This window comes from Hippopotamus amphibius, chromosome 1, assembly GCF_030028045.1.
Source record: "Hippopotamus amphibius kiboko isolate mHipAmp2 chromosome 1, mHipAmp2.hap2, whole genome shotgun sequence".
Taxonomy (NCBI): domain Eukaryota; kingdom Metazoa; phylum Chordata; class Mammalia; order Artiodactyla; family Hippopotamidae; genus Hippopotamus; species Hippopotamus amphibius.
In genome coordinates this window covers 19,853,751-19,861,367 of record NC_080186.1, presented here as the reverse complement: position 1 = coordinate 19,861,367, position 7,617 = coordinate 19,853,751, and positions in this window count along the sequence as shown.

The window sequence follows — 7,617 nt, the reverse complement described above, 5'->3', positions numbered from 1 at the left end:
ATCCTTTGCACTGCCAAACTACAGTGGCAGTTGAGTTCACAGCCTCCACTTCCTCTGCCCACTGCATTCATGCTGGTAGTTCCTCGAGGCTGATCCTGGGTCCTCTTCTCTTCTCACTCTGCATCCCTGCAGCACATGTGATGCATTTGGCTGCAAGGAACAGAAAACTGCAACAGTGGAGGTCCGGGGAAGGCGGGCTCCTGGAATGCACAGCTCCCAGCAGCTCCCAGTGCTGTCAGAGGTGCCCGTGCTTTTCTCTCTCAGCTCTGCTGTCCTCTGGGTTGGCTTCATCCAGCGGTGCTGGAGCTGGTTCATGCTGGCTGGCAGGAGGTGACTGTGTGTATCCTAACTCTGTGTTCAGTGGTGTCATGTTGGCAGTTTGAAATTGGCCATGGAGGGGATACTTACACCATGGAAATCAGCAAGTGCTACAAATCATTGAAAAAAAAATCACAAAAATGTTTTCAGTTGAAGAGGTGGTATACCAGCACATCACTGGCTGTATCCCAGCTCTGTTTCCCTAAGGGGTGGCAATGGAGACACCTGCTTCTTCGTGTTGGTACCCAGGAGGGAGAGGAAGAGGAAAGAAGGAGGGAAAGGGGAGGGGGAGGGGGGAGATGGGAGAAGCAGGGGGAGGGGGAGGCTGGGGAGAGGGAGACTCTCCCCTGACTGTGGAACCAGGCTGGCTCTCCAGCCTCACTGAGAACCAGCACCAGGGGAATGCCATGACCAGATTTGGCTGAATTCACCAGATCCCTCTTTGGAGCTGGGGTGTGGGATCAGCTGCCCTGAAGAGCAACGGCTTTATTGGGGACAGATCTCTGAACAAACTGTGTCCTTCAGAGAATGAGGAAAGAGGAAGTGGAGGTGATGGGTGGCAGCGGTGCCCGCCATTCTCTCTTACGGTGTCCACCCACACCGGTGGCTTCACTGATAACCACCAGAGCTAGCTCCCCGCCCAGACGTGTGTAACTGACCACCCTTGGACATCTCCCCTTGGAGGAGAAGAATCCTAAGAGCTGGTGCACATAGCACTGACCATGTACCAGCGGCCGTTCCAATGCTGTTCGTGTATCAGCTCATCTAACTGTACAAGAGCCCTAGGAGATGGGTTCCATTGTTGCTCTCATTCACAGGTGAGGAAAACAAGGCTCCAAGGGGTGGAGTAACTTGCAAGAACCCACAGAGGTGGTGCTGGGATGGGGAACCAGCCACCTGACTCCAGGTCCACTCTTCCCTCTCCCCCACAGGAGCCTTCTTCCCAAATCTGCTTGAAGCTCTCCCCTCTCTCATCTTAACTGCAACACAATGTTCAGGTGTCACTGCAGGCAGGCATCAATGTTCTAGAAAGTTTTCCAACCCCAGCCCAGGTCAGACACCCCATCTATGGCTGCTGCAGTGACCTCGGCCTCCCCAGGGCGCTGGGTGTCGTAACTGCCTGGCTTCTTGTCTGTTTCCCTTGAAGGCAGGAACTGGGTCCTACTCACCTTCACAGGCCCAGTGTCCGCATCCCAGGACCCAACACACGGAATGGGTGGGTGAGAGCCTGGCCACAGGCCCTCAGCTCCCTTCTCCCCACTGCCAGATCCCCGGGCCCTGGTGATCCTGGCATGTGCAGACCCCTGTCCTCAACCTTGCAGGCAAATGTCCTGACAGCCCCTCCACTTCTCCACCGCCCAACTGGGTCTACTTCATACGCTCAGCACGGATCTGCTTACCTCCGCTCTCAGCCTCCTTCCTGTTTTACTCTTTTATTAAGATTCTAATTAAATAATTCTAATTAAATGTAATGAGCTGAATCGACAAACTTATTGCGATAAGGCAGCAGCTTTCAAGACACCCTCTCCCCTGGTCTCTCCCGGGCAGTGGAATTGAGATGGCACTGGGCCTTTTCTGCCTGGGGGTGACTCAGCAGGGCTGGGACTGAATGCCATGCTCACAGGCCATCACCATGGGCCAGAGTCACTGGCGGGGCACCCAGGGCCCAGCTGAGGCCTCCCCTGACTGAGCCACCCTGCAGCCATGCCTTAGGCAGAAGTCAGTCTGTTCTTAGAGCCCAAACACTGACCTGGGCCACACTGGCCCTCTTCCAGTTTGTGCCTCAGGCCAGCCCGATGCCTCTGCCTGACAACACATGGCCCCCTCCACACCAGGAGGGGCAGACAAAGCCTCCAGACCTGCAACTGGGGTTTGCTAACCACGTGGACATCCGTCTCTGCCCTTCAGCCCTGCTCTCTGAAGGGGAAGAAAGGCCTGGACCTGAGGTCTAAGCCCTGCCCTTCCACGTGGCCTTAGGCAAGGCTCCTTCCCTCCTGGGCCCCACCCCAGTTTCCACCAAATGTCAGGCTGATAGGGTGTGTTGAGTGAGGTCTGGCCTCAGATCCTGGCCCTGCCCCTTCTTGGCTGTGTGACCTGAGGCAAGTCACAGTGTCTCTCTGAGCCTCAGTTTCCTCATCTGTAAAATGGGACCAACATCACCTACCCTGCAGATCCTGTTATAAAATTACCTTAAAACAAAAATTAGGCACAAACTAAGTGCTTGGTAAATTATAACCATCTAATAATTTATCCTAATCCATCTCTCCTTCCCTGCAGCAACCCTGGGGGGCTGAGAGAGGACCTAGGTCAGGGGAGCTGAGGAGGGCTTTTAGAATCTTCCTGAACCTAACCCACCTTCCTTCCCACCCTGTGTTAGACCAGACCCACAGCCAGCGCTGGGGACACAGTGCCCTGGGAACCCCAGGGCAGGACTTTATATCCTTCACTCACAGGCCCTGCCTGGGCAGTAGCCCCCTTATAGCAGCCTCTGAGCTTCTACCCACACCTGACCTCTCTGGACCTTTATACCACCCTTCAGGAAAGGCAGAGGTTGGCTCATGGTCCCATTTCACAGACAAAGAAACTGAGGTTCAGGGGGGGGTGGTGACACATTCAAGTCAACCAGGCAGCGGCAGAGTGAGGACTTGAACCTGGCGCTCTGGTTCTAACACCAGGGAGCCACTGATGGCCACCTCCCCTTGCAAGTGCCAAGTGGTCGGAGATACTCTGTGGGCCTAGTGACCCAGGCCGTGAGTCCCACTAGCCCTGGAGGCAGGAGAGGCAAGGTGACTGCCCCGGAGCTCAGAGGAGGACGGGGAAAGGCTGCAGAGCAAAGCTGAAGAGTTGGGCCCCGGTTCCTGGGCTGCTCCAGGCTCACCTGGTCACCTGGCCTCCAGCCTCACGCCATGCTCCTGGGCAGAGCAGCACTGACTCTAGGGTCAGGAGGACCCTGGTCTGGTCCCAGTACTGTGCTCACCTGTTATGTGATGGGCTGATGACCTCACCTCTATGAGCCTCGGTCTCTTCACAGCATCAATGGAGTGCACACTCATGTTCCCAGAAAAAAATGGTGGGCATTATAGATCTTATGCCACAGGCCTGTTTTAGTTGCCTGGGGCTCGTTAACAAGGAACGGGTATCTCCCACTTTTCTAAAGTCTGCTTTATGCCACTTTGCATTTACGAAAGACCTATATTAGTTCCTGTTTTCACTAACTGAAAAGACATCCAAAGAGGATTTAAAAGTGAGAATAGCGTTTAGCGTGTTTTGCAGCAGCTGTCATAGAGGCATGCACGGCGAGCGGTAAGAGTGGCACCACGAAGCTTCTTCCCTGGAAAACTACCCTCAGCATCTCAGCATCTCAAGCCACCTTAGACTTCCCTGGCTGTCCAGTGGTTAAGACTCCGGACTTCCAGGGCACGGGGCACGGGTTGGATCCTTTATCCAGCGTGTGGCCAAAAAAACAAAAAAAGAAAAATAAATGTGTCAAGCCACCTTAGGTTTGAACTGTGTCTGTGAGCACCTGCGCTTTAACCAAATTTATTTTGTGCCTCCGCTAGCAATATGTGTCCTAAGTAACTGCTTCTTCGCTTTACACCATTTCAGCTTACGAAAGGTATCTTAGGAATTTGGGGATAGCGGGGAACCCTATACTGCAAAGAGGGTGGCTTAGAACAACAGAAACGTATCATCTCACAGTTCTGGAGGCCAGCAGACCAAAATCAGTGTCAGCTAGGACTTCCCTGGTGGTCCAGTGGTTAAGACTCTGAGCTCCCAGTGCAGGAGGCCCAGGGTCAGTCCCTGCTCGGGGAACTAGATCCCACATGCATGCCGCAACTAAGAGTCCACTACTAAGAAGTCCGCATGCTGCAACTAAAAGATCCCATGTGCCTCAGTGAAGATCCCACATGCCACAACAAAGACCCAGTGCAGCCAAAATAAATAAATAAAATTTTTTAAAAAGTGTTCAAAAAAACCAAGTGTCAGCAGGGCCGTGCTCCGCGAGTCACCTGCAGGGGAAGATCCTGCCTCACCACCCCCCAGTTTCTGATTGCCCAGGACGCTTCTTGGCTTGTGGCAGCATAACCCTGACCTTCACATGGCCTTCTCCCTGTGTCTCTTCACACAGCCTTCCCTCTGCACCTGGCCGTCCCTGTGTCCATATTTCCCCTTTTTATAAGGACACCACTCTGATGACCTTGTTTGAACTTGATGACCTCTGTAAATACCGTTTCCAAATAAGGTCACATTCTGATGTACTGGGGGTTTGGACATCTCTTTTGGGGAGGACACAAGTCAACTTTTAACAGGCTGCAAGCTCTTTGACACACACCTGATCCTGACAGGCAGGCCAGAAATGAGTGTCCTCATTATACACGTGAGGAAAAATGGAGTTCAGGGAGGGAAAGTGACTAGGACAAGGTCACATAGTGAAGGAATCGCAGAGCCAAGGTCTCCCAAGCCTGGTGTTTCTCCACTGCCTTCTTTAAAATTTAAAAGGAGAAAAGGGAGTCCAGAGCTATTCTTTGGGGGTCAGGAGTTTGATCCTGAACAGCCACCTGGCATCAGTAATAACAATCACCCCGACCACACACCACAAGTCCGGCACTCGGCTTTACATTCACTGTGTCACGCTGATGCTTTTGAAGTCAGATTGCCTAGTTCAAACCCAGGCTCTCCCAATCCCAGCTGAGGGACCCTGGGCCAGTAACTTCGCTTCTCTCATCCTCAGTTTCTTCTTCAGAACAATGGGTAGAGCATCCACTTTAGAGGGTTATGGTGAGGATTTGATGAGGTGATTCACGCAAAACCCTTAGCACAGGGCCTGGCACGTAGTAAGTTCTCATTTAATCTTCATGACACCATGAGGTGGGTCCCCACTCTACAGAGAGGAAACCGAGCCATCATTCAGCCATGGTTATGAACTAGTTACTATGTGTAGTGACAGAGGTGGGATTTGAACCCAGGTCTCTGACTCCTAATTCTGTGCTCTTTCCACAGTGCTGAAGTCCTGGCTTTTCCTGAAGGCCTCCAAGCTTAGGAATCTGACTTTTACTGAAGGCTGGCAGGGCCCAAACTTCAGACAGCCTTCCTAACTGGGTGGTGAAAGCCCTGGTCCAACTCGGTCCCTGGTGAGGGAGGGGTCTCTGGGTTTAAAACACTGCGATGTAGGAACCAGGAGCTGGGCGTCCTCCCTACTTTAGCTGTCAGATACCCCCACGAAGCAGACCTTCAACCCAAGTCCCCAAGAAGCATATGCCAACCCCGCTGGGTCCCAGGGGTATCTGTTTTGATTTGCTGTGAAAATTAGAGCTAAGCTCTGCAGAAGGTCAAGCAAACAGGGGAACCAGGCAGTGAAGGGGCCAAAATCAAAGACATTCCCCATTGCTGCCCCCTACAGACAAGCAGGCACCCACACGTGCACAAAGGAGTACACAGGCCGGCTCTCACAGGCCAGATGTCCACATGCTCATGTTCAGATATGCACGCCTGTAGCACAATACAGACCACAGAGCCAACACACGCTCGTTCCACACGCCCAGAGGAACGACACATGTGCCCGGGGACACTCGCACCACAGCCTGTCACTAGCAGGGGCTTAGAGACGCCAGCCTTCCACATCACAGGAGGATGCACAAGCCCCGGCCCCAGACCCACACAGTCAGGGACATCACAAGCCTTGGCCTCTGCTAGAAACACAGGAGGAAGTTCGTTCTGTTGTCAAGCTCCCACCCACCCCTTTTCTAGCCCTGAGCCTGCTTTCTCTTGGGCCTGACTCTGGATGACTGTCAGCCTCTGTGACCTCTGCAGCCTCTGTGATCTCTCTCTGCACAGAACCATTCACTCCGTCTCAAGCAAGTCAAAAGCCCCCACGCCTGCCCCAGGTGCTGACCTGCTCTCTGACCTCATCTCCCAGCTCTCTCCTTCCGGCCACACTGACCTCCTTGCCCCTTCTGTTCTCTCACATCCCACTCTTCCCCCTGCTTGGGGCGGAGGCCAGGGGGGCGCACTTGTGTCCTCTGTCTCAAGTGCTCTTTCCTCCCACTTCCTTCAGGTCCCTGACCCCTGCCCCTGTATAAAGCAGCACGGCCCCGTCTCCCCCTCTATCCCCTCCCCTGGCTTTTTTTCCTTCCTCGTACTGAGCATCACATAGATTATTTCTACATATTTGGGGGAGGAGGGGTTCAGTATGCCTCCCCCCCAGTGGAATGCAACTCCATGGGATGGGATCTTGGCCATTGTTTTCTGCCATGTTCCAAGCACCCGGAACACAGCCTGGCGTGTACGGGTGGTGCTTGGTCAGTGGGTGCTGAGCGAATGCCTCCCGACCCCCAGCCTGGCTCAGGGAGCATCTAGAGGCAGAGCCCAGAGTGATGTGCAGACAGACCTGCAGTCCAGCCCTCGGCCTGTCACTTCGCCTCTCCGTCTCGGCGCTCACATGGTGGTCATGAGGATTGAAGATAACGTGTGTCGGCTCTCAACACAGCACCTGACAAGGTCCGCACAGCGGTGAGGTTTTCTCTGGCCCAGTTACCCCTGTTTCTCTCTCTCCCCGCCTCCCTCAGGAGTGTCGGGGAGGAGGGGGTGGCAGGTGGTCTCGCCATCATTTTCCTTCCTTTCTACTTGCCCTCCTGGATCTTGGGGGCGGGATGCCTGTGAACCACTTTTCTCATCTCCCCTGGCCAGCAGGTTTCGTATCGGCTTCTGCCAGTGAGATCGGATCCCAAAGAACCAACCACAGAAGCAGAGGGCTGCAGGGCCGCTGGCAGAAGCCCCCCTCAACTCCAACCTGTCCTGATTCCCTGAACCCATGTGGGGCCTCCTTCACACCCCCAGTCCTCCCAGTGGTTTTGTGAGCTGAACCTCTTTATTAAGAGATTTATTTCCCACTTGAAACAGCCAGAGTGGAAGCTTTTCTTGCCTGAGTCCTGACTGGATAGCGAAGTTTCTGGAGCTTTTGCTGGGGGCACACTTTGATGGTGGGAAGGGGCCAGCGGGTGCACGTGGGTGGCATCAGGGTGGAAGCTGGTGAGACATGACCCCCACTTTGCCATCTTTTTTTTTTTTTCGGCCACACCACGCGGCATGTGGGATCTTAGTTCCCTGATGGACTGAACCACCTGTGCCCCCTGCAGTGGAAGTGTGGAGTCTTAACCACTGGACCACCAGGGAAGTCCCCCCGCCTTGCACGTCTCCCCTCCCACAGCAGCCCTCACAGCAATACTAGAAACAAAGTGACAACCACAGTGGACAGTGTTCTCAGCACCTTGCAAGTACTGACTCATTCATTAACTCCTC